This window comes from Nomascus leucogenys, chromosome 12, assembly GCF_006542625.1.
Source record: "Nomascus leucogenys isolate Asia chromosome 12, Asia_NLE_v1, whole genome shotgun sequence".
Lineage (NCBI taxonomy): Eukaryota > Metazoa > Chordata > Mammalia > Primates > Hylobatidae > Nomascus > Nomascus leucogenys.
The window spans coordinates 54,511,262-54,538,811 of NC_044392.1; the positions used below are offsets into that span (position 1 = coordinate 54,511,262).

A 27,550-nucleotide genomic window follows, 5' to 3' on the forward strand; every position below is an offset into this window, starting at 1 on the left:
AAGGCGCGGCGGCGGGGACAAAAAGGCGCGGGGCAAAAAGCCGCGAGGGCGGGGTCAAAAAGCCGCGGCGGCAGCGAGCAAAAAGCCGCGAGGGCGAAGGCAAAAAGCCGCGGCGGCGACGGCGGGGAGCAAAAAGCCGCAGCGGCGGCGGGGGCAAAAAGCCGCGGCAGTAAAAAGCCGCGAGGGCGGGGGCAAAAAGCAGCGGGGGGGCAAAAAGCCGCGGCGGCCAAGGGGAAAAGGCACCAAAAGCCGAGGCGGCGGGAGCAAAAAGCCGCGGCGGTAAAAAGCCGCAGCGACGGGGGCAAAAAGCTGTGGCAGCGGGGGCAAAAAGACGCAAAAAGCTGTGGCGGCGGGGAGCAAAGAGCCGTGGCGGTGGGGGCAAAAAGCCGCGGCGGCGGGAGGCAAAAAGCCGCAGCGGCCGGGGGAAAAAGCCGCAAAAACCCGCAGGAACGGGGGCAAAAAGCCGCAGCGGCAAAAAGCCACGGTGGCAGAAAACCGCGGCGGCAAAAAGCCGGGGCGGCGGGGAGCAAAAAGCCGCGGCGGTAAAAAGCCAAGGTGGCAGAAAGCCGCGGCTGCGGGCAGGAAAAGCTGCGGCGGCAGAAAGCCGGGGCGGCGGGGCAAAAAAAGCCGCGGTGATGGGGGCAAAAAGTGGTGGCAGCGGGAGTAAAAAGCTGCGGCGGTAAAAAGCCGCGAGGGCGAGGGCAAAAAGCCGCGGCGGCGGGGGGCAAAAAGCGGCAGTGGCGGCGGGGGCAAAAAGACGCAAAAAGCCGCGTTGGTAAAAAGCTGCGGTGGCGGGAGCAAAAAGCCGCGGCGGCGGGCGGGGCGGGGGGCAAAAAGCCGCGGCGGCCGGGGGAAAAAGGAGCAAAATGCCGCGGCGGCGGGGTGCAAAGACGGCAGCGGTAAAAAGCCGCGGCGGCGGGGGCAAAAAGCCGCGGAGTCGGGGGCAAAAAGCCGTGGTGGTAAAAAGCTGCGGTGGCGGGAGCAAAGAGCCGCGGAGGCCGGGGCAAAAAGCGGCGGCGGCGGGAGGCAAAAAGCCGCGCGGCCTGGGGGAAAACAGCAAAAAGCCGCGGCGACGGGGGCAAAAAGCCGCAGCGGCAAAAAGCCATGGTCTTGCACACTTCTTGTTTGTGTGAGAAATCTATGCCATCCTTATATTTAGTGCTCTGTAACATGTTCTGTCCCTTTTTATTCCTTTTAGGATTTTCTCATCACTGGTTTTGATGGATTTGATTAAGGTGTTCCTTGGTGAAGTTTTCTTCATGTTTCTTCTTCTTAGATTATGATTATTAGAATAATCATATTTCTGTAATATTTGAACTTTATGGTTTCCTTGGAGCTTCTAAATCTTTCATCCAGTATGTTTTAAATATCTTTGTCTCTCTTCTCCACTACACGCCCTTCAGGAATTCCATTTAGCCCTATACTAGGGAGTTTAAAGTTTTGATGCTGATGGTCTTTTTATGTTTTCAAGTCATTTGTTACTGTGTGTTTCATTTATGTTAGTTTCAACTTCTATTCCTTCTAGTTCAATAATCTTCTCTTCTGCAATGTTTAATCCAGTGCCTTCTTCCATTTCAGACTGTAAATCAGTTTTTATCTACAGAATTTCGTGTTTAAAAAACCTTCAACCTCCCCATTTAATTAAAATACAATTATACTAAATGCTTTAATGTCCTTTTCTTGTATTTCCAACATGTGTGTCAATTTCAACTAGATTATTAGATTGTTCATTATGTGTCATGTTTTCCTGCTTCTTTGGCTGCTTGATATTCTTTTATTTATTTATTTTTTTTTTTTGGTGGGGGATGGAATTTTGCTCTCGTTGCCCAGGCTGGAGTGCAATGGTGTGATCTCAGCTCACTGCAACCTCTGCCTCTCAGGTACACAAGCGATTCTCCTGTCTCAGCCTCCCAAGTAGCTCAGATTACAGGCATGCACCACCATGCCTGGCTAATTTTTTTTGTATTTAGTAGAGATGGGGTTTCACCATGCTAGTCAGGTTGGTCGTGAACTCCTGACCTCAGGTAATCCACCCAGCTGCTTGATATTCTAAGATTTGATGCTGGAGCTTTGGTGTCAATGCTCAAAAGTGCCCAAAGACACCACTCGACCTCAGTGTCTATGCACACCCAAGCTTTTGCAGCAGGACAGGTAGAGCAGAGATGAGTGTGTTACAACATGCTGGTAGAGGGTACCCCAATTGTGCTTGGGGCTTTCCTATTCCTCATAGAAAAATGTGTCTTCCTTAATTTTTCCCGTAAGAACGACCCTATTTCATGCCCTGTCTCTCTGTCCCAACACCAGGACAGTCCTCTCACCAGTCTCAAGCACCCAATGGATTGACAAAGGTCCAAATATGATTCAGTGGAGAAGACATTCTCTTTTCAACAAATTGTGTAGAAACAACTGGACATGCATCTCCCCAAAGGAAAAAAATTCACCTGAACCTCGATACTAAAAAACTAAGTCAAAATGAATTATGCAACTAAATATAAACTATAAAACTAGAAAAAGTATAGCAGAAAATATAAGACAAAATCTTCATGACACAGAGTTAAGCAAAGTGTTCTTTGTTATCAATAAACACAAACCATTAAAGAAAACATTGATAAATTCAACTTTATAAAAATTAAAAGTTTTTGCTCAAGACAGTATTAAGAGAACAAATATAAGCTGCAGATTGGGAGAAAAACAGAAGAAATCACAAATATGACAAAGGGCCTGTGTGATAGTTACTTGTACGTGTCACTGTGACCGAGCACCAGGGTGCCAGGACATTTGGCCAAACATGATTCTAGTTGTGCTCCAGAAAGTGTTTTGGATGCGATTAACATTGGGATGGGCAGTCTAAGTGAAGCAGATTGCCCTCCTTAATAGGGGTGGGCCTCATGCAATCAATCAAAGGCCAGGAGAGAATTAAGAGGCCTAATGAAAAACAAATGCTTTTCTGGGTATCCAGCTTTCCCTCCATCTTGGTAATTTCAGCCTCCATAATCTCAGAAGCAAATTCATGTATATATATACACACACATATACGTTTCATAAGTATGTGGCTAAGATTGTATTTTTAAAAGTTCAGCCATGAGATGATTGGTGAAGCCAGCCAATGAATAAGGGTGTGTTCTATTATATGATTCGGTCTTCTTTTGTACACGATTGAAGTTCTGCATTTGAAGTAGGAGGATGGGAGAGAGCAAGTCCACCTAGGATGATAACAGCTGAATTTCTCAACATACACTTCAAAGCCCTAGGGGTTAACTTAGAGACTTAAAAATCCCACCCATAATCCTGCCCCTACACACCAGGGCTAGGGAACACTGTGGCCCTCGGGTGATTTTATTTAGCCGGGTCTGGGAGCCACACGACAGCAGAGGGAGCAGGAAACACTATGCAAATAGAGGCCAGGACAGCAGGGAGGGCCTGTTCATGATTGATAGAACCCAGGTAAAACTATCCTCAGAAAGCGAGTGTGGAGAAACACAGATCATGCCTGAGACCTGGTGGATTAGAGCACTGGCTACTGGGGAATTGAAAGGAAGGGGCTTCCACCGTGCAGAGGACCAGAGGTGCCAATCTTGGAAACGCAGAATTGCTGGGAGATGGGGAGGCGTGGACCATGGAAGCATCCTCTGGAGACTCGTGGGGAAGAGAACAAATGAATGAAGTAACTGGCAGAAATTAGAGGTCCTGGTAGAACAAAATAGAATCCCACAATGAGAGCAAACACCATGTATGTCCCCCAAGGAAGACAGTATCTCCTAAAAACTCAAGAAAAATCATTTTGGGCAAGCACCTTATATCCAGTAATGCGATCCATGTATCAAGACCGTGAGAAAGATTATTAAACATGCTAAACTCAGCGAGACCTGATTCCCTCATGAGAAGTCTGTTAAGGATGAGTACCACTCAGCAAGTGATGACTGTGACATTCACTTTTGAATAGCTCATGAGCATTAATATATTTCATTGTGGATCTAAACCAAAAACCAAGGTGGGGGCAAGATGATAATCACAGAATGTCACTGGTATATGTTTAGGTTCAAATACTGTTATGAGAAGTGGCAGGTAAAGAAGGTAGGAAAAAGAAAACACATCATGTAATTGCCTGTTGTATGGAAATATTTGACTCTGAAAGTTATAATTTAAAACGTATAAACTAAATATTAGAAGTGTGTCTAGTTCAAAGGGAGCAAAACTATCAAAAACATTTTTAGTGCAATATTAAACATGAGCTCTACAACCCTTCCTAAATGCCAAAGGCGCGCACACACACACACACACACACTCACACTCATGAAGAATACAAATGACTAGAACCATGAAATGTAGTAAATACATTCTGCTACATATGGTAAACATAGCTTACAATGTGGAAGAGATTAGAAAATAGAGAAATGAAATGGTTTTATTAATTCGCGTCAGTACCCACCAAAACAAATCAGCACAATCAAAGATTATAACACTGAATGTAAAAAACAATCCAACAGTCCAGAGTGATAGGCAAGAGTTTTTAATTTTATAGATTAAAATTAACTTTGGACAAAAATTAAAACTCAGGCAGAGAATTTTTTTTTTTGCAACAGACACTAGCAAAAACAAAGGCACAGGAAAAATTAGACAGAAAATTTCCAGTGTAGAGATATGAATATAATAATAGACACAGGCAGGGATGATTAATAAATGATAAAATGTTTAGAGGATGATCATTAGAATACAGGATATTTATACTTTTGGAAACCACTTTCCTAAATACTTCATTATAAGTAAGATGTCTCTAAAAGGGACAGATCTCCTAGACCCCTCCTTAACCAAGTAACCAGTCCTCATATCATAATGGTGATGGACAAACTAGACCTTCTCTGCCCGCAGATGGGCTGAGGTTGGAAACTCACAGCATTGACTCCGCAATGTTCCCGGAAAAACGTTTAGGCTGAATTTAATCATGAAGACATTTTCAGACAACTTCAGAATGTAGATCATTGAGCCAGACAGCTGACCTGTCCTCTACAAACGAGTCCATGTCACCACCATCAATGACAACAACAAAAAGATGAGGAAATATTTCGGGTTCAAAATAACTAAAGAAATGTAGCTACATTATCTTTTTACTTTTTTTGAACCCAAAATATCTCTTCTCCTTTTTGTTGTGTGATTCGTGGTGACATGGACTGTGTGAAGGAGACAGGTCAGTTGTCCTGCTCAGTGTTCTACATTCTGCGGTTGTCTGGTGATTACCTCCTATGAAACTCAGGCTAAGGGTTTTCTGCAAGAACATGGCATTGTTCATATTCTGCACCGGCAGAGTCCCGGGTGACATGCTGTCTCCTGCCAGCGGCTCCTGACTCCTGTTCTCTACAGGATGGAATTGAGAGGAGCAGGGCTAAGGCCTCTCAATGCTGTTTGTCCATCTAGCTGTGGTCTTCCTAAGTATTGATACCAATTGGAGGCTGAAGGACTGTGGCTTCTCTAACCAAAGGAGCCTAGCGGGTTAACAATTGTCAAGAGCAGTCGGTGGTTCTGAAATACAATCCTCAGCCAAGAATCCCTCCTGTGTTACAGATGGATCAGCTAAAAGAAGCCAACACTGAAGATATAAAGAATGAGGTTAGGTTCATTGAAACCAGGGTAACACCTTTGGAGGAGCTCAACACAAAGATGACACTGACCTTGAGCTCAGAGACATGCCTGCAAAATGAAATCCCTGAGGAACTTTGTAGCTACCCAGAGATACATGGTTCAAATTAGAATGTATGACAGATCATTCCTAGCATGGTCTGAGACTAGGAATAGAGCCATGCCCACCAACCCATCCTATGTCTGGGCTTCCAAATGGAACTACAGTTTCATTCAAACCTACACGTGCCTATAGGTCCTGCCTGCAGGAATGACATCTCTCAGCTTAGTAAGGGCTGCTTAGTGTGGGAATATGACTCCCATCTGGAAGACCAGGTGGAGCCTTATCACCGTCAAAGTAAAAAACCTATTGTCCACGTCAAGGGCCAAGCTGATGTGCTGTTCCTCAAATCAGTAAAACGCACTTCTGTAGTGCTGGAATGAATCAGGTAGTACAAAGTAAGTTGAAGGAGTCGAATAACATATATCCAGTGAGTCCTGCAAGACTTCAGGCTCTTCCACTTCCATCAGCATGCTGTTGAGCCTGGAAAAGGAGACAAAACTAAAGAAGCAGCGAGGGAAAACCAGACACCACAGAGCCCCAACTAGATTTCAGGAGTAACATAAGGAAGTGGTTAAAAAAGAAAAAAGGATAGATCCATTAATGAGGTAAAAAAATTATTGCCTTTATGTTGTTTTCAAACAGGGCCAGGTAGAAAACAATGAAAGAAAAAGACAGAGAGAGAGACAGAGACAGAGAGAGAGAAAGTGAGCTAGTGAATTGGCCGGGTGACACACTGATAAGGGAGTAAAAGGACACTCTGAATTACTGCCCTCATGACACACAGCAAACAATGATCATGAAAAGTGTGAGCTCAATAGTTTTCCATAAAACGTGCTCAAAATTCGATGCAGTCACCATGAGAGTACAGCTTTTGAGGTATGGTCAACCTATGGTACGTTAGTAAATGATAAGGGGAGGAAGAAATGGAAACCTAAACATCTACTGCAATGAAAACCAACAGCAATGTCCATAGGAGTGATTCAGCCTTCGTTGAAAACATGAAATCAAACACACTCTGTTTTCCCTGGATCTGTCGTCTCCAGGTGTTGACACAGAATTAAGCGTCCACAATTGCTGAAAGTTACCTAGGGCATGGTGGGCTTCGATCTTCTTCCCCATCTTGGTACTTTTCAATTTCTGCAACAAATTCAGACATGGACAGACACATTAAGCTGATTCCCCTACACACATAACAATCCACTGTCTAATCCTCACAAAGGGACCTCAGGCTCCTCAGCATAAGAATAGGACACTGTGAGAGATACATTTCAGGAGGCCTGAAGGCTGGTCATGATAGAAATTCCTTGGTTTTTGTCCCAGAAACTGTGGGTAAAATGTCCCTATTCTGGTAGATCGTTATCCCAATATAATTTATCCCAAGTTTGTGCAAAGGGTTATGCCATATTTTTCCAATCAATTTAAAGCAAATACCCTCAAATGATTTCTAGGAGAAAAACTGCAATATTTAGTCCTGTCTCATCAAATACTCACATTGTTCATGATTGTGAGGATTTTAGACACTGAAATTGGAGTGAAAAAGGAAATCTACAAACCCTTTAGTCAAAATGATAGTTCTCTGTATTTGTCACATCTGCTCAGGTCCAATGTCGTGAGACTAGAATCAGAGTGCCACAGGCATGGCCTGAGACTAGGAAGAGAGCCATGTAGAACTAGAGTTTCATTCAACCTACATGTGCCTATAGGTCCTCACTGCAGCAATGACATCTCTCAGCTCAGTAACGGCCACTTGGAACACGAATATGATCTCTGTATGGAAGACTCAGTGGATCCTTATCACCTTCATAGAAAGGTACTCACCATCCACGTCAAGAGAAAAGCCAACATGTTGTTCCTCCAATAAGGAAAATGAACTTCCATAGGGCTGGCATGAATCAGGCAGTTCAAGATAACTGGAAGGAGTTGAAAAACATATCTATCCAGTGAGTCCTGCAAGACTTCAGGCTCTACTACCTCCAGCAGCTCCCTGCTGAGCCTGGAAAAGGAGGAAAAAGTAAAGAATAAGCCAGGGGGAATCAGACACAACAGAGCCCCAACTAGGTTTCATGGGTAGCATAAGGAAGTGGTTAAAAAAGAAAAAGGATAGATCCATTAATGAGGTAAAAAATTATTGCCTTCATGTTGGGACAGAACAGGGCCAAATGGAAAAGAATGAAAGAGAAAGACAAATGGAGACACACACACACACACACACACACACAGAGACAGAGAGAGAGAAAGAGCTCAGTGAATTGTCCAGGTGATACACTGATGAGGGAGTAACAGGACACTCTCAGTTAGTGCCCTCAGGACACGCAGCATACAGTGATCATGAAAAGACTGTGCTCAATAATTTTCCATAAAATGTGCTCAAGATTCCATGCAGTCGCCATGAGAATACAGCTTTTGAAGTATGGTCCACCTACAGTAGGTTAGTAAATGATAAGGGGGAGGAAGAAATGGAAACCTAAATATCTACTGCAACAAAAACCAACAGCAATGTTAGTAGGAATAATTCAGGCTTGGTTGAAAAGATGTAATTGATAATGTCAGCCTGCTCTGTTTTCTCTGAACCAGGAGTCTCCAGATGTCAACACAGAAGTAGCTGTTCACAATTGCTCAAAGTTACCTGGGGCATGGGGGGCCTTGGTTTTCTTCCTCTCCTTGGTCCTTTGTAATTCCTGCAATAAATTCAGACAGGGACAGACAAAATAAGCCAATTCACCTACACCCATAACAGTCCACCATCTAATCCCCACACAGGGATCTCAGGCTCCTCAGCATGAGAACAGGACAATGTGAGAGATATACTTCAGGAGGCCTGAAAGCTGGTCATGATAGAGATTCTTTGGTTTGCATCTCAGAACCGAGGGTGAAATATCCCTGTTCTGGTAGATCATTATCCCAAAATCATTTATCCCAAGTTTGTGCAAACAGTTATGCCTTATTGTTCCCATCAATTCAAAGAAAATGCCCCAGATGATTTCTAGGAGGAAAACTGCAGTATTCAGCCCTGTCTCATCAAATGCCCAGCTCGTTCATGGATGCAAGAATTTTAGACACTGAAATGAGAATGAAGGAGAAATCTACAAACCCTTGAGTCCAAATCATAGTTCTGTGAATTTTTTACACCTGCCTGGGTCCAAAGTGCTGAGAGTGGGCTCAGGTTGCCACAGGCATGGCTGGAGACTAGGAATAGAGCCATGCTCACTGACCCATTTCATGTCTGGGCTTCCAACTGAAACTACAGTTTCATTACAACCTATATGCGCCCATAGGTCCTGCCTGCGGCAATGACATCTCTCGGGTCAGTAAGGACCACTTGGAACAGGAATATCACCTCTATCTGGAAGAACAGGTGGAGCCTTATCACCTTCATAGTAAGGTACTCACTGTGCACATCAAGAGCCAGGCCAAGGTGCTGTTCCTTCAATGAGTAAATGGCACTTCTGTAGGGCTGGCATAAGTCAGGCAGTTCAAGATAACCTGAAGGAGTCAAATAACATCTCTCCAGTGAGTCCCGCAAGACTTCAGGCTCTTTCTCATCCAGCAGCTCCCTGCTGAGCCTGGAAAAGTAGGAAAGAATAAGCCAGGGGGAATCAGAAACCACATAGCCCCAGCTAGATTTCATGGGTAACATAAGGAAGTGTTTGAAAAGAAAAAGGACAGATCCATTAATGAGGTAACAAATTATTGCCTTTATTTTGGGATAGACCAGTGCCAAATTTTGGGATAGAAAAGGATGAAAGACACACACACACACAAACATACAGAGAGAGAGAGAGTGAGCTCAGTGAATTAGACAGGTGACACACTGATGAGGGAGTCAAAGGACACTGTATTTGTGCCCTCAGGACACACAGTGAACAGTGATCATGAAAAGTGGGGCCTCAATAATTTTGCATAAAATGTGCTCAAGTTTCCCTGCAGTCACCATGAGAATACAGCTTTTGAGGTATGGTGAACCTTCACTAGGTTAGTAAATGATAAGGGTAGGAAGAAATGGAAACCTAAACATTATTGCAATGAGAACCAAAAGCAATGTTAGTAGGCGTAATTCAGACGTCTCTGACAAGATGAAATCATTATTTTCAGCATGTACTGTTTTCCCTGGACTTGGCATCTCCAGGTGTCAACATCAAATTAACTGTCCACAATTTCTCAGACTCACCTGGGACCTGTTGCCTCTTGTTCCTCCTTTTTCACTTGATCCCACCGATGTCCTGCAAATAAATTCAGATGGGGCCTCTTACATTAAGCAGTTCTTCCTTGCACACAGAAACCTTCCTCTGTCCAATCCTAACACAGGGACATCAGTCTTGTCAGTGCGAGAACAGGAGACTTTGAGAGAAATATACCAGGAGGCCTGAGGTCAAGTCTTGAGAGAACTGACTTGGTTCCTTTCATAAGCCTTGGGCAAAATTCCCCTGTTTTGGAACGTTATCTTCCCAATGTGCTCTGTCCTAGGTTTGTGTACACAAATGAGCAATGTTTTTCCCAATAGATTTTAGGCAAATAGTTCTAACACCTCATAGGAGAGATACTGCAATATTCAGGCTGCTTTCCTCAAATACCCAGGATTTGATAGTTTATGAGATTGTGGACACTGAGATTTGATGAAGGGGTGAGATGTACCAGCTCTTGAGTCAAAATGAAACTTGGTTCTACACAGAAGCATCAGCTATTATGGCTTTTGTGGGTGAGAAGTCAGCCATTTATCTAGAAAACATACCAGCAACATGATGGACAGATGAGCTAAAACAAGCAAACTTAGAAGACACAGAAAATGGGGATAAATTCAGTGAAACCTGGGTCACATTGTTCACTGAGAGGTAGACAAGGGTGACACTGGCCTTGGGCGGGTAAAGAACCACACACACATGCTTTGGGAACAAAACTCATAAGGAACTTTGTAGCTGGCAAGAGACATTTAATTCAGATGAGCTGATCTGACAGACAACTCCTGGGCACGTGCTGCAGAGCTTGGTGTGAGTTTGCCACACCTGCCTTGAGTTCAATGTCCTGACAGTCAGTCCAGGGTGGCACAGCCATGGCCTGAGATTAGGAAGACAGCAAAGCGCACTGATCCACCCCATGCCTGTACTTCAGACTCGACTCCAGAGTGACTGAAATCTACATTGATATATAGGTTCAGCCCACAGTGATGGCAACTCTCAGCCCAAGAAGGGCCACAAGGCCCAAAGATTATGGGCTCTACCTGGGACATGAACTGGAGCTTTATCACCTTCACAATGGAGTACTCACTGCTTATGTCAAGAGCCAAGCCGACTTGCTGTTCCTCTAATGAGTGAAAGGTGCTCCTGTAAGACTGGTACAAGGCCAACATGTCAGGAGGAATTGACAGAGTCGAATAACCTTCATCCCAGGACTCCTGGGGGGCTTCCTCCTCTTCAGACTCCTGCAGATTCCTGATGAGCCAGGCAGGACAGGGATGACAGAAGATTTAACCAACAGAGATTAGACAACAAAACCTCCCAGATGATCTGATGGGAGAGAGAATGGAGTGGTCACAGAAACCAAAGGCATTTTTCCTTCAAGAGAAATAAAACTATCCTTCTAAATGCAGGGTGGAGGGTGACTGCTCTGGGGACAGAGCAAAAATGTACAGCATGTGCTCAGTACATTTGCCACAGATGAGCCAACTCAGGGCACCCAGACTCTCCCTGTAAATGACCATCATGACTTGCAGCACAGAGAACTAACACAGGGCTTCAACTACTTTGCATAAATTGGGTTGAATTTTACATGCAGCGTTCAAGTGAAGAGAGCTCTTGACGCAGTGCAGACACAGATCTTGTACATTAAGGGCCCCATTTTTCCAATATTTTGATATAATATGTTTACTTTTTCAATTTCTTTTCTTGCACAAATACTAGCAAACATACTACCAACAAATGGGAAGAAAGCATATATACATCTCTCCCTGGATTTAAACACATGGGAGAGAATAGGTGACATAAAGAAATGCCTGTTTGAGGGCCTGGAGTGGACTTCCAGCAAACTCCAATGGACCTGCAGCTGAGGGACCTGACTGTTAGAAGGAAAACTAACAAACAGAAAGGAATAGCATCAACATCAACAAAAAGGACATCCACACCAAAACCCCATCTATAGGTCACCATCATCAAAGACCAAAGGTAGATAAAAACACAAAGATGGGGAGAAACCAGAGCACAAAAGCTGAAAATTCCAAAAACCAAAGCGTCCCTTCTCCTCCAAAGGATCGCAGCTCCTCGACAGCAACTGAACAAAGCAGGATGGAGAATGACTTTGACGAGCTGACAGAAGTAGGCTTCAGAAAGTCGGTAATAACAAACTTCTCTGAGCTAAAGCAGGATGTGCGAACTCATTGCAAGGAAGCTAAAAACCTTGAAAAAAGATTAGATGAATGGCTAACTAGAATGAACAGTGTATAGAAGACCTTAAATGACCTGATGGAGCTGAAAACCATGGCATGAGAACTACGTGACGCATGCAGAAGCTTCAGTAGCCAATACAATCAAGTGGAAGAAAAGGTATCTGTGATTCAAGATCAAATTAATGAAATGAAGCGAGAAGAGAAGTTTAGAGAAAAAAGAGTAAAAAGAAATGAACAAGGCTCCAATAAATATGGGACTATGTGAAAAGACCAAATCTACATTTGATTGGTGTACCTGAAAGTGATGGGGAGAATGGAACCAAGCTGGGAAACATTCTTCAGGATATTATCCAGGAGAACTTCCCCAACCTAGCAAGGCAGCCCAACATTCAAATTCAGGAAACACAGAGAACACCACAAAGATACTCCTCGAGAAGAGCAACCCCAAGACACATAATTGTCAGATTCACCAAGGTTGAAATGAAGGAAAAAATGCTAAGGGCAGCCAGAGAGAAAGGTCAGATTACCAACAAAGGGAAGCCCATCAGACTAGCAGCAGATCTCTCGGCAGAAACCTTACAAGCCAGAAGAGAGTGGGAGCAATATTCAACATTCTTTTTTCTTTCCATATGTATAGTTTTCCTTTATTATTTTTTGTATATATATGTAGATATATGTTTTTTATACTTTAAGTCTTAGGGTACATGTGCACAATGTGCAGGTTAGTTACATATGTATACATGTGCCATGTTGGTGTGCTGCACCCATTAACTCGTCATTTAACATGGGGTATATCTCTTAATGCTATCCCTCCCCCATCCCCCCACCCCAGAACAGGTCCTGGTGTGTGATGTTCCCCTTCCTGTGTCCAGGTGTTCTCATTGTTCAATTCCCACCTATGAATGGGAACATGCGGTATTTGGGTTTTTGTCCTTGCCATAGTTTGCTGAGAATGATGGTTTCCAGCTTTATCCATCTCCCTACAAAGGACATGAACTCATCATTTTTTATAGCTGCATAGTATTCAATGGTGTATATGTGCCACATTTTCTTAATTCAGTCTATCATTGTTGGACATTTGGCTTGGTTCCAAGTCTTTGCTATTGTGAATAGTGCCGCAATAAACATACGTGTGTATGTGTCTTTATAGCAGCATGATTTATAATCCTTTGGGTATATACCCAGTAATGGGATGGCTGGGTCAAATGATATTTCTAGTTCTAGATCCCTGAGGAATCGCCACACTGCCTTCCACAATGGTTGAACTAGTTTACAGTCCCACCAACAATATAAAAGTGTTCCTATTTCTCCACATCCTCTCCAGCACCTTCAACATTCTTAAAGAAAAGAATTTTCAACGCAGAATTTCACATCCAGCCAAACAAAGCTTCATAAGTGAAGGAGAAATAAAATCCTTTTCAGACAAGCAAACGCTGAGAGATTTTGTCACCACCAGGCCTGCCTTACAAGAGCTCCTGAAGGAAGCACTAAACATGGAAAGGAATAACCAGTACCAGCCACTGCAAAAACATGCCAAACTGTAAAGACCATCGAGGCTAGGAAGAAACTGCATCAACTAATGGGCGAAATAACCAGCTAACATCATAATGACAGGATCGAATTCACACATAACAATATTAACCTTAAATGTAAAAGGGCTAAATGCCCCAATTAAAAAACACAGAATGGCAAATTGGATAGAGTCAAGACCCATCAGTGTGCTGTGTTCAGGAAACTCATCTCATGTGCAGAGACACACATAGGTTCAAACTAAAGGGATGAAGGAAGATCTGCCAAGCAAATGGAAAGCAAAAAAATGCAGGGGTTGCAATCCTAGTCTCTAATAAAACAGACTTTAAGTCAACAAAGATCAAAAGAGACAAAAGAGACAAAGACGGCCATTACATGATGGTAAAGGGATCAATTCAGCAAGAAGAGTTAACTATACTAAATATACATGCACCCAATACAGGAGCACCCAGATTCATAAAGCAAGCTCTGAGAGACCTACAAAGAGATTTAGACTCCCACACAATCATAATGGGAGACTTTAACACCCCACTGTCAATATTATACAGATCAATGAGACAGAAGCTTAATAAGGATATCCAGGACTTGAACTCAGCTCTGGAACAAGCGGTCCTAAAAGACATCTACAGAACTCTCCACCCCAAATCAACAGAATATACCTTCTTCTCAGCACCACATCACACTTATTCTAAAATTGACCATATATTTGGAGGTAAAGCACTCGTCAGCAAACATAAAAGAATGGAAATCACAACAAACTGTCTCTCAGACCACAGTGCAATCAAATTAGAACTCAGGATTAAGAAACTCACTCAAGGCCGGGCGCAGTGGCTCACGCCTGTAATCCCAGCACTTTGGGAGGCCGAGGCGGGCAGATCACGAGGTCAGGAGATCGAGACCATCCTGGCTAACACAGTGAAACCCCGTCTCTACTAAAAATACAAAAAATTAGCCGGGCCAGGTGGCGGGCGCCTGTAGTCCCAGTTACTCGGGAGGCTGAGGCAGGAGAATGGTGTGAACCCTGGGGGGCGGAGCCTGCAGTGAGCCTAGATCGCGCCACTGCACTCCAGCCTGGCGACAGCGAGACTGTGTCTCAAAAAAAAAAAAAAAAGAAACTCACTCAAAACCCCTCAACTACATGGAAACTGAACAACCTGCTCCTGAATGACTACTGGGTAAATAATAAAATGAAGGCAGAAATAAAGATGTTCTTTGAAACCAATGAGAACAAAGACACACCATACCAGAATCTCTGGGACACATTTAAAGCGGTGTGTAGAGGGAAAATTATAGCACTAAATGCCCACAAGAGAAAGCAGAAAAGATCTAAAATCGACACCCTAACATCACAATTAAAAGAACTAGAGAAGCAAGGCAAACAAATTCAAAAGCTAGCAGAAGACAAGAAATAACTAAGATCAGAGCAGAACTAAAGGAGACAGAGACACAAAAAACCCTTCAAAAAAATCAATGAATCCTGGAGCTGGTTTTTTGAAAAGATCAACAAGAAAACCCTGTTTGGCTAGTTCACCTGGCTCATCTGATTGCAAGTTCCTATCTTGAGAGGACTATGAAATTAAAACCAATACAAGTGCCACAAATAACATACAACATTGTATATTAGGACAATTTGTAGCTGGGTGAATGGAAGAAATAGTTCTATTCATCACTTCCTCATTTTCCCTAAATCTACAATCTCCAGATGTCACTACTGAATTAACAGCCCACAATTCCACAGCATTACCTGGGAGACACTGGCCCTTTTTCTTCCTCTTCCTCGTCATCACTTTCATTTTCTGTAAATAAATTCAGAGAAGCAGGTCACATTAAGCAATTCACACTTCACATATCACCAAATCACTGTCCAGTCATAGCACAAGGACATAATTATTCTCAATTCAAGAACATGGATTCTGACAGGAATATTCTAGGGTGCCCTAGATTAAGTCTGGTGAGAAGTAGATGACCCTGCTTTCCAGACCCACAGGCCAAAATCTCCCTCTACGTGTAGACCATAATGCCATATTCCCTGCCTGAGTCAAAGTTAAACAAAAATTTTCCCCAAAATATCTCCAAAAATTAGTCAAACAATTTTCTAGGAGTGTTGCTGCAATACATACTTATATCACCAGGTAACATGGATATTAAATGTTTATAGGCATCTATACATGAAACTCTACTGATAGATAAATGTGAACAATTCTTGCTTTAAAAAGAATCTGTGATTTGGGAGGCCAAGACAGGTGAATCATTTGAAGTCATGAGTTCAGGACTAGCCTGGCCAATATGGGGAAACCCTGTCTCTACTAAAAATACAAAAATTAGCCCGATGTGATGTTGTGCACCTGTGATCCCAGCAACTCAGGAGGCTGAGGCAGGAGAATAACTTGAATCTGGGAGGCAGAGGTTGCACCAAGCCAAGATGGTGCCACTGCACCCCAGCCTGGGTGACAGAGCAAGACTCCATCACGAAAAAAAAAAAAAATCTACAAAGAAACATTGGATCAGCCATTGCATTGATGGGGTGGAGAACCGGGGTCCAGCCTTGCTTTATGGAAATATATCAGCAAAGTAAAGAAGAAAAGTTTCTGTCCTGATTTCAGGGTGACTGTGCAGCTAAGCAAGCTGACTTAAAGGAGATCAAGATTAAAGTTGAGAGCAGTGAAGCCTGGGGAACAATATTTCCAAATACAAAGGCAAGGCTGCCAGCTTCCTTAAACAGGCATAGAAACTCCATGGACATTGTTCAGGGACAGAAGACTGAATCACAGATGACAAGAGATACTGAATCAAAGCTAGGAGGCCTGACAGTACTTCCTGTGCATCTCCTACACTCAGGTGACTATGAGATTGTCACACTTGCATGGGTTCCAGTAACTTGATACTGGGGACTGGCAGACAAAGGCATGACATGAGCTGAATAGGACAAAAAAACTCCCTGATATGTGCGTTTAGAAACCCTTTGTAGTTTTTTATTCCAACCAATTTCTGTGTATAGAGCCTGTCTTCAGAGTTTATCTTCCTCAGCCTACAGAGAGGTATGAAACACCAAGAAAACTTCTTGGGAAGTTTTGTAAACCTGATGCTATTTTGTTGTTTCCATTTTGTTTTCCCATATACTGAAAAGAACAGGGCCACGAGCAGTTCTTATGGAATATGGTTTGATATATATTTTGTTGAGATGGCCTAACACCATTGATTTTTGGTTGCATTCCACTAACAGAACATGGCAAGATCAAGGTTATGGTCAGGGTTGGTTGGTGATCCTCAGTGCTGCTGTGCAGTAGAAGGTGAGTTTGAGGTGAGAGGAACAAGTAGGAAAGAGTGATCCCATGAACCACCTCTTCACTTTCTCAGCTTTCATCCCCACCTAGGTTTTGTAAGCCTGGAACTTGGGAGACTGTTCTGTAGCCCAGGTCTCCTAAGATTGGCTGCTGGACTTGCCTGAGTTGAGGGTGCAGTGGGTTGACCCTGGGCTGCCCAGCATTCATGTGGAAGTGAAGGAAGGAGGACTGGTCAATCCCATTTGAAAGCATCCCTCTCTGCAGCCCACACCATCTTCCAATGACACGGTAAGGATACTGCTTTGAGATGTATCAAAGGCTTTATGTCAATGTATTTTCTGGGGTCTGGGAGACCTGACATTCTGTGTCAGAATGAAAATCTGTCAAGTTTCTAAAGGAAAAAACTGCAGGTTCATAAAGTTACATGGGTTACTTGAGGTCACAAAGGGATGAGTTTTCAGCACTGCCAATAAAAGCAATCACAATAATTATTCAGTAATTATTCATAAGATCCATATAATCCAGTAAATATTCACATAATTATTTAGTAATTATTCATTGAGCAATGCATACAAGGCATTTTGCTCAAAACTGTGTTTATATTTGGACATTGTATCTTCATCATAATCCTTAAGATAATGCTATTATCCATAAGTAACAGGTAAGAAACCTGAAGATGAGGGATAGCTAATCATGTATTTGGCCATATTTCCATTTTTGGTTTTTGTGATGCTGGAAGAATGACCAGAATGAGTCACAGGAAGAGTATTCATTCCTGTATTATTTTGCAGGACAGAGGTGTGCCCTTCTACAGTACTGGGACCAAAATTCAGAAGTGTCTGCAACCTTGCTTTAACAGTGTGGGAAATAACCTCTATCACCTGGAATTTCCCTGGAACTTTGGAATATACAAGAGAAGTATGAGACCTGGGTCTTCCCTTGGCTGTGTTTAATTCACTCTTCTATGGAATACCAATGATTCTAAGACTTTTGCCTTTTCATTACCACAATGTATGTTTTATGGAGAAGATTTTACACTTTGCTCTATTTAGAAAGAATAAATATGAGCAATGGTTTAGGTTTTATGCCCTGGACTTAATATTTTTCTGATTTCTGTTTTGAGATTAAATTCTCATGTAAATAGAAAAATAATTATCATTTCTCATAAGGCCAAGTTTGTTATCAGTTTGAGTTTTTGAAGATGAAGCACAAACTTTTGATTTTATCTTTGTCCCCATCAGCGCCACTCATTGTCTCTCAGTATGTATGACCTGGACTTTCCCCTGCATTTACCCTCATCCTGCTGAGCCAACTCCATGCACTGTCCAATTCCATCAGTGATTCGCGGTCCTCCCAAGGCTCCCTGAAATGGGCAAACGGATCAGGACATCAGACACATTCCAGACACAAAGGCAACCCATACTGTAGAGTGAGCAGCTGTGTTCCCACTTCCCCAATGTTCCAGTGATGTCCTCAAACTGAAGAGAACACTTTCCCTCTGTAAGGGTCTGTTCTTCGTGTCTCGATGCCTCTGATCTAGTGAACACAACTGTTCTGAAAGTGAAAGAACTTGCTAAATTTCGGGTTTCTGGTTAGGTGGATAGAATAGGTTTATAAGACTTCCTTACTTACCCATGACTGCTGAAGTTTGAATTCTTAGCAGTATGATTCCTTTTCTTGTAAGCTGAGCAGCTTAGGAAAGATTGGCCATGTTGCTGTGCAAGAAGAGGTAAACTTAATTTCTACTCAGAGCATGCTTGAATGTGAAACTAGGGCTTCTACTCTTCCAAAGTTGGACTGTCACTGCCTCAGCCATGTGTCCCGAAGAGCTCGTGTCTCTTCTGTACTCAAAATAAAGTTTAAATGCAGCCCAGCAAGCCAGATCTCCTTTACTTCTAGGTTCCCTCAACAGTTTCTCCTCTGCTTTAGAGACTGCATTGAAAATATTCTTGTTCTGCTGTTGTATTTTGGCTTTAGAATGATGTGATGCAGCTCAATGGGTCCTACCCCCAAGTTGATCAGAGTAAGAAACAGCTGGGAAAGTCAGTGCAAATACAAGTTCATCGTCCTCCTTGCAGGGATTCCGATTCAGAGGGCTCAGGTGGGGCCTGGAATGTGTTTGTTAACATGACTCAGATGTGCAGTCAATTTGGGGACTCGGTGATACCATCGACTTTATAGTTTATGGGATGATTCTGTTTTCCTGATGAAGAAGCTGAGGCACAGAGAGTCTGTAACTTGCCCAAGTTTCCCTTGCTGTAAGTCCTGGAGCCAGATCTCAGGTGGAGCAGCCTCTTCCCCATCCCCTTCCCACATTTTCCAATTCAGCTGGGTCAGTTCTTTCCAAGTACATGTTTCTCTCCCCTATACCTCATTTCTGAAAAAAGGAGAACTGGAATTTAACTTCTTTCATCTAACACATTTCCTCACAACATGCTGCCAGCATCATATTCTGGCCACTTACTATTAAAGTGAGATGCTTCTTTTTTTTTTTTTTTTTTTCTTGAGACAGGGTCTTGTTCTGTCACCCAGGCTGGAGTGCAGTGGTGATTATAGATCACTGCAACCTCAAACTCCTGGGCTCAAGCGATCCTCCTGCCTCAGCTTTCCAAGTAGTTGGAACTCTAGGCACACATCATCATTTCTGGCTAATTTTTTATTTTTCGTAGAGACAAGGTCTTGCTCAGGCTGGTTTTGAACTTCTGGCCTCAAGCGATCCTCCCACCTAGGCCTCCAAAAGTGCTGGGATTACAGGAGGAAACCACTGAGCCTGGCCCTGAAACGCTTTTTTTTTTTTTTTTTAATGAAAATACAAGACATGGAGATGTGGAAAGACACCTTGCTTTATTACTCTTGTTATTATTATTTCCATAGTATAATTCATATATCACAAAAATCACCATTTTTAAGCATATATTTCAGTGTCTTTTACCATACTCCAAAAGTTCCGCATCCATCACCACTACCTAATTCCAGAATATTTGCAAAATGCCAAAAAGCATGCCTGTACCTATGGGCAGTCACTCTCCAATTTCCCCCTTCTTGCGGTCTCTGACAACCACTAATCTACTTTCTCTATATATAGATGTACTTGTTCTGGGCACTTCCTCTATATGGAATAACAAAGTGGCATTTTGCATCTGCTTCTCAGCATATTGTTCTCAAGTTTCATCCTTTTTAGCCTGCATCAGTACTTCAACTTCTTTATGGCCAAATAATATTCCACCATATGGTTATAACACATTTTGTTTATTCACCAACTGATGGTGGTTTAAGATGTTTCCACTTTTTAACTATTATGAATAATGCTGCTATGAACAGCTTTGTACATGTTTTTGAGTGAACATGTTTTTCATTTTCTTGGTTATAAACCTAGAAGTGCAATTGCTGCATCATATGTCACTTTATGTTTAACTTTCTTTTATGTTTAACTTTTTGAGGAACTCACACACTGTTTACCAACTTCAGTGGCTACGCCATTTTACATTCCCACTAGTAATATACGAGAATTCCATATTCTCCATAACCTTCCAAACATGTGTTGTCTTTATTTTTTTCTTAAGTCATACTAGTGGGTGTGAAGTGGTATCTCATTTTGGCTTAAATTTACATTTTCCTAATGATGAAAAACATTGAACATCTTTGCATGTGCTTCTTGGCCATTTGTGTGTTTGCTTTAGAGAAACCTCTACTCACAGATTTTTTCCCATTGTTAAATTTGGTTGTTTGTCATTTATTGCTCAGTTATATGAATTCCTTATATACTCTAGGTACTAGACCCGTGTCAAATATATAATTTGGAAATCGTTCTCCCATTATGTGGATTATCTTTTCACTTCCTTAACAGTATCCTTTGAAGCATATAAGTTTTTTATTTTAGTGAAGTCCATTTATCTATCTATTTTTGGGTTGTTTGTGCCTACTTAAAAAATGTCTAATCCAAAGTCACAAAGATTCATACCTACATTTTCTTCAAGACATCGCTTTTTGAATGAGAACTTTCCTGGGTTTTACTGGAGGGCAGACATTGTTTATTTATGCCTCCTGTCCATTACCGATGTTTCTGCTGATTGTTATTCATATGCTTACCACCCCTCCATGGAGCATCCCATGGCCTGTAACAGAGCTCTGGGGACTGATATCCTTCCACTGACTTTGGCGGTGGTGAGAGCCCTGGTCATGTGGTTCAGCTTGGCCTTAACCCGACCCAGTTGCACATATTCCTTAGGGCCTTTAGAGTTGAAGTTGAGAGCCTCTCTGAGAACGCTTGCCAGCCCATGCTGTTCTAAGGCTGGAGCAAACTTCCTCAGTCTATTCCAGACAGAGGGGACTGCAGGGGTTGGACTCATTCAAGACATTTCTGGTGTTAGAAAGTAGACATATTTCAAGGTTTGGGGAAGTTTGTTCAAAATGAACTAGGTTCTCTCTATTTTTACTGTATGTGTGACTTCTTTCTAGAAACAAAGGAAGAATATTTACATTAGAACTTTTTGTCTATTCTTTGTCAATTGTTGTTTGTCTACAATTTTAATGTGGATAAAGGAGAGCTCAGTGTAAATATATTCTTAACAATTAGTGTTTCATGTCCACTGCCATGCAATCATATTTAAATCTATGAACTGGCCGGACACGGTGGCTCACACCTGTAATCCCAGCACTTTGGGAGGCCGAGGCGGGCGGAACATGAGGTCAGGAGATCGAGACCATCCTGGCTAACACGGTGAAACCCCATCTCTACTAAAAATACAAAAAATTATCTGGGTGTGGTGGCAGGCGCCTGTAGTCCCAGCTACTCAGGAAGCTGAGGCAGGAGAATGGTGCGAACCCAGGAGGCAGAGCTTGCAGTGAGCCAAGATTGAGCCACTGCACTCCAGCCTGGGAGACAGAGCCAGACTCCATCTCAAAAAAAAAAAAAAAATCTATGAACTATAGTGTTACTTAGGTATTATCCTGCTCCTGATGAGAAAACAAACTCAGAAAGATTGCAAAATTTCCCTAGGTGACAAAACACTAGTGAGGAGAGGAATAAGAATTAGAAACCAGTTCCTTTTGGCCTTCAAAGCTAACCGAGTACCATTAGATCAAACTGATTTACATACTTTTGCTGGAATTAGTCTCAGAGTTTGTGGTTCTCACTTGATTTTCCTGAGGAAACTGTGTGCCACTTTAATATCATTTCAAACTTTGAAATTTAAAAATTTTATTATATTTTTTTGTCTTTGTTCTATTCCATTGCTTTTGGTTTCTTCTCAACGGATCCCTCTTATTTATATGCTAAATATTTGTTACCTATTTTCTGTCAATTTTCACACTTTTGAGTGTTTGTTTTCTCTTCGTTGTATGCTAACAGTTCTTCACTGAGGTATAATTTGCATAGTGTATACTGCAAAAAACCTAAAGGTACAGCTTAAGAAATTTTCATATAACTATACATTGTATAATAACACCCAGTTAAAGACAGAGGACATTTTCCGCCATGCCACAAAGTTCTGATGTGGTCCTCGCCAGTCAATACTCATCCCTCAAATGAAGAGTATATTCTGAATGTTGTCACTGCCTTAATCCCTTTGTGTTGCTGGAAAGGAATACCAGAGGCTGGGTAATTTATAAAGAAAAGAGGTGCATTTTGCTTAGAGTTCTGCAGGCTGCACAAGAAGCATGGCACCCACATCTGCTCCTAATGAGGGCCTGAGGCTGCTTCCACTTGCAGCAGAAGGTGAAAAGGAACCAGTGGGGGCAGAGATCATATGGTGAGAGAGGAAGCAAAAGAGAGTAAAGATGAGTCACTTTTTAATAACCAGCTCCTACAGGAAGTAACTCATTACCTTCTCCCAGGGTGGGGATTAATCTATTCATGAGGGACCCACTCCCATGACCCAAACACCTCCCATTAATCCCCACCTCCAATACTGGGGACCACATTTAAACATGTGATTTGGAGGGGACCAATATTTAAACTATAGGAGCCACCATAGATTAATTTTGCTTATTCATGTGCTTCATAAAAATGGAATCATTTTGGCCAGGCCCGGTGGCTCACGCCTGTAATCCCAAGACTTTGCGAGGCTGAGGCGGGCAGATCACATGAGGTCAGAGGTTCAAGACCGGCCTGGCCAACATGGGAAAACCCTGTCTCTACTGAAAATACAAAAATTGGTCAGGCGTGCTGGCAGGTGCCTGTAATCCCAGCTACTTGGGAGGCTGAGGCAGGAAAAATTTCTTCAACCCGGGAGGCGGAGCCAAGATCGTGCCACTGCACTCCAGCCTGGGGGACAGAGTGAGAGTCCGTCTCAAAAAAATAAAAAAATAGAATCATTTAGTATGTTCTCTTGTTTTGACTTCTCTTTACTCAGGTGGGTATATATGCCACTAATTTGTTTGATTGTGTTTTTCCCTTGTTTCATTTTGTTTTGGCCAAGTAATATCCTATTGATTGTATGATTATCACACAATTTAATATCCATTTTACTGATGGGAGATAGGTTTGATGACTACTGTGCATAAGTAACTATGAATATTCTCATACAATTATTTCTGTGAAGATACTTATTTTCCTGGGTATCTATAGCTAGGGATGGAGTTTCTTGGTGAATGGGTAGAAAATGGACAGAGTTCTGCAAAGTATTTGTATTGTTTTACATTTCTATGAAAGATGTAGGCCATTTCCAGTTCCTCTACATTCCCACACTTACTATTTTCAGTCTTTTAAACTATACCAGGTGTGTAGTGATATCCTAATTTGGTTTTCTCATGCCTAATGTTCATTTAGATATCTTCTTGTGGAAAATATCTTCTCAAATTTTTATATTCATTGATATACTGGGCTGTTTGTGATTTTCTTTGTAATCTATAGGAGTTCTTTATATATTTTGAATGAGTCCATTTATATATACATACTTTTTGCTATATTATATAGCAAATAATTATTCCTGGTCTACAGATAGCGTTTAAGTTGTTAAACAACAACATAATAAGCAGAAGCTGTTAAAAAATGAAGTGCAATTTGCTTGATTTCTTATTGTGGTGAGTGCTACAGTATCTAGTCTAAGAAATATTTTCCTATGTCAAGTTCATGAAACTATTTCCTATTTTTCCTTTACAAGGTTTCCAATTTTAACTTTCACATCTTAATTTCAATATATGATGGACAGTGGTTAACTTTTTAAAATGACAAATATTATTTCACTCAAAATCGTTTTATTTAAAAGTCTTTCATTTCCCCAATGAGGGGCATTGGTGTCTTTGTTTCTAAAACATTTAGAAGTGGCGATGCGAGCATGTTCTCACTCATGGGTGGGAATTGAACAATGAGAACACTTGGACACAGGGCAGGCAACATCACACACCAGGGCCTGTCATGGGGTGAGGGCTGGGGGAGGGATAGCATTAGGATACATACCTAATGTAAATGACGAGTTAATGGGTGCAGCAAACCAACATGGCACATGTACACCTATGCAACAAACCTGCACGTTGTGCATACGTACACTAGAACTTAAAGTATAATGTATAATATATATATATATTTTTTTTTTTTTTCTTTTTTTTAAGTGGCGGTGCAAGGGCTGCGGCACAGCTAGCAGAGCCGGGGCGAGGAGGACAGCGCCTGCATCGAGCTCTCCACCTCCCCTGCCCGCCAGCCCAGGCGGCCTCAGCAGCAGCGACCAGAGGAGCCCCTGCAGCAATGCAACGGCCAAGTGGACGCCTCCATCTACAGCCTCGTAGCGAATAAGAACTGTTAGGACGCGGCCATTGTGCGCAACAAGGACACGCCCTCCATCTGGGCCGCCGCCCCAGGGAAAACCTTCATCAACATCATGCCAGCTGAGGTTGGTGTCCTGGTTGGCAAAGACTGGTCAAGCTTTTTTGTGAATGGGCTGACACTGGGGGGCCAGAAATATACTGTGGTCCCAGACTCACTGCTACAGGATGGGGAATTGACTGTGGATCTTCATATGAAGAACATCGGTGGAGCCCCCACCTACAACGTCATTGTCACCATGACTGCCAAGACGCTAGGCCTGCTGATGGGCAAAGAAGGTGTCCACGGCAGTTTCATCAACAAGCAATGTTATGAAATGGCCTCCCACCTTCAGCGTTCCCAGTACTGACCTCCTTTGTTCCTTCCCCTCCACTGCTCCCCACAGCTTTGCCCCCATTTCCTTCTTATACACACACCATTTTAATTTCAGGGGCCATTACCCCACACACCTTATTGCTGCCAAAGCCAAATGGGCTGGGGACCAGGGATATACTGACAGACACCTTCCCCTACCCATACCCCTCCTGTGTGTGGTTGGAAAACTATTTTGTTTTGAGGGATTTTTTATGAATAAAAAAGATTCTACTAAAAAAAATAAATAACTGTACATATATGGGCATATTGTTTGAATCTGTATTCTTTTACTTTGATATATTTATGAATACTTACACCATTACTACGTTTTTGAATTACTGTAGCTTTAAAATCAGCTTTGAAATCTAGCAGAGTAAGTCCTCCAACTTATTGCTTCTTCAAGACCGACTTGCTTATTCTAGGTTCTTGGATTTTCAAATACATTTTGAAATTAGCTTTTAAATTTCTCTAAAATCTCCTACTAGAAATATTAATCAGAATTGTGTTGATGTAATATGCTAATAAAATTGAGTCTTCCAATCAATGAACATGATATATATTTATTTAGTCTTCTTTAATTTTTCTCAACAATTGCTTTTAGGGGCCTTGTACCTACTTCATTGCATGTATTGTTAAGCATGTAATGATTCTGGCTATTAAACTCTATTATGTTTTATTGAATTTCATTTTCTAGCTGCTAATTACTAGTATGGAGAAATTAAGATGATGAAATCAACTTTATATAAAGGTATAATTTCGGTACAACAGACTGCACCACTTTAAAATGTGCAATTCAATGCATGCTTACAAGTGTATACACTAACGAACTACTGCCACAACCAAGATAGAAATTCCCTATGCCCCAAAGTTTCTTGTGCCCCTTTGCAGTTCATCAGTCTTTCAACACTCAGCCCCAAGGAGCCACTGTCACTTCAGGTCCGTTTGCGTTTTTAACCATTTTCTATAAATGAAATGATCAACCTGTGTTCTTTTGTGTCTGCCTTCCTTCATGCATCAACGTAATTTTAAAATCCATCCGTAATGCCTTGTAATTGCTGACTAGTATTCCTTCGTGTGGCTATACCATGTATGTTTGTACTTTTCTATCATTTCTATCATTCCACGTTTGGGCTATTATGAAGAAACTATCATGAGCATCCATACATGGCAGGCCAGGTCTCACTAACACAGGCCTCCCTAACAACTGTTTCAGGAACGACTGAGTGGCTCAGTTAAATATTAAGAGGAAAAAAAAAAAAAAAAAGAAGAAGACAGTGCTCTTATACAAAGGCTGGAATGTAACAAAAGCCCACCAAGAGTTTTGCCTAGGCTTTTCCTGGGCCTTAAAGCATGATGAAATAACGAAGGCATTCTTAACAGGATTAATTTAGTATTAGAGTTTTATTGGGGGTCTGAAGAAACTCCCCAGGCCTCCACAAACAAGTTTATTGCAGGTCTGAAGGAACTCCCCAAACCTCTATGATTTAGCAGGAGACAAGATAAGGGGCCCCAGTACCTAGACCCCTTTAGATTAAGTGAATTTACTCAGGTTCCAGAGGAAGGTCTTCAGGACTCAGACTTAGTTATAGATTAAAAAAAGTTAACCACTTATGTATTTAGATGAATGCACACTTCCACATACACATACAGCTTAGAAGGTACATAAGCTCAGGAAAACTTTGTAATTTTGAGTTGGTCTGGTGATAATTTCCAGGCCATTTCCCTGTAACCAGTTGCAGAAGTAAAAACTCTCTTCCTCCTGAGTTCATCTGCGTTTCGTTACTGAGCCACGAGAAATAGCAGCCCGCCCCTCAGTTTGGTCTGGAAACACACATACAGATTATTGTGCAGCCATAGTCTGTAAATTCCTAGGAACGGAATGACTGTCTATCTGATTTGTGTATGTTTAACCTTTAAGAAACTGTTAGATTTTCAAAGGAGCCGTACCATTTTTCATTCCTACAAGTATAAGACTTCCAAGTGCTTTATATCCTCACCAACATGTGCTATTTTCAGCCTTTTTAATTTTAGCCATTGTCATGGATATGTACTGGTATCTCATTGTTGCACTGATCTCCCTGATGACCAAACAGTGGAGCATCTTTTCCTATGCTAATTGACCATTCATGTATTTTCTTTTCTGAAGTATCTATTCAAGTCTTTTGAGAAATTGTTTCATTGTGCTGTTTATCTTATCAGACTGCAGTATTTATATATATATGTGTGTGTGTGTGTATGTTCCCTATTTGGAGATGACAATCTTCAAAACGGTGAATATATATACATATATATATACACACACACATATATACACACACACATACATGTATATGTTTGTGTGTGGGGGGGGTGTGTATACATATATATATGTCCTAAGAATCATTAGACATATATGCGAGTATCTATTTCTGGATTCTGTCTTCTCTTCCACTGATATATATTCTATTTTTTTTTTTTCACCAAAACACATGATCTTGATTTTCATAGCTGTAGAGTAATTCTGGAAATAGGTAGTGAATTCATTCACCATTATTCTTTTATAATATTGCTCTTTGATTATTCTTGGT

The 27,550-nt window shown here is 41.9% G+C and overlaps 1 long non-coding RNA gene and 3 pseudogenes across 2 annotated transcripts in view; 2 read left to right on the forward strand and 2 right to left on the reverse strand.

Moving 5' to 3' along the window:
* LOC100585076 overlaps positions 1-27,550 on the reverse strand; it is a 1,278,821-nt pseudogene that overhangs the window by 942,903 nt on the left and 308,368 nt on the right. The gene's annotated exons all lie outside the window — the stretch shown is intronic.
* On the reverse strand, positions 5,826-11,238 carry LOC100586424 (annotated as a pseudogene).
* Positions 16,712-24,563, forward strand: LOC115837641. Its single transcript, XR_004032678.1, has 3 exons — positions 16,712-17,155; positions 17,659-17,785; positions 24,419-24,563. It is a non-coding gene; the product is annotated as an uncharacterized LOC115837641 (long non-coding RNA).
* Positions 24,574-24,978, forward strand: LOC115837639 (annotated as a pseudogene).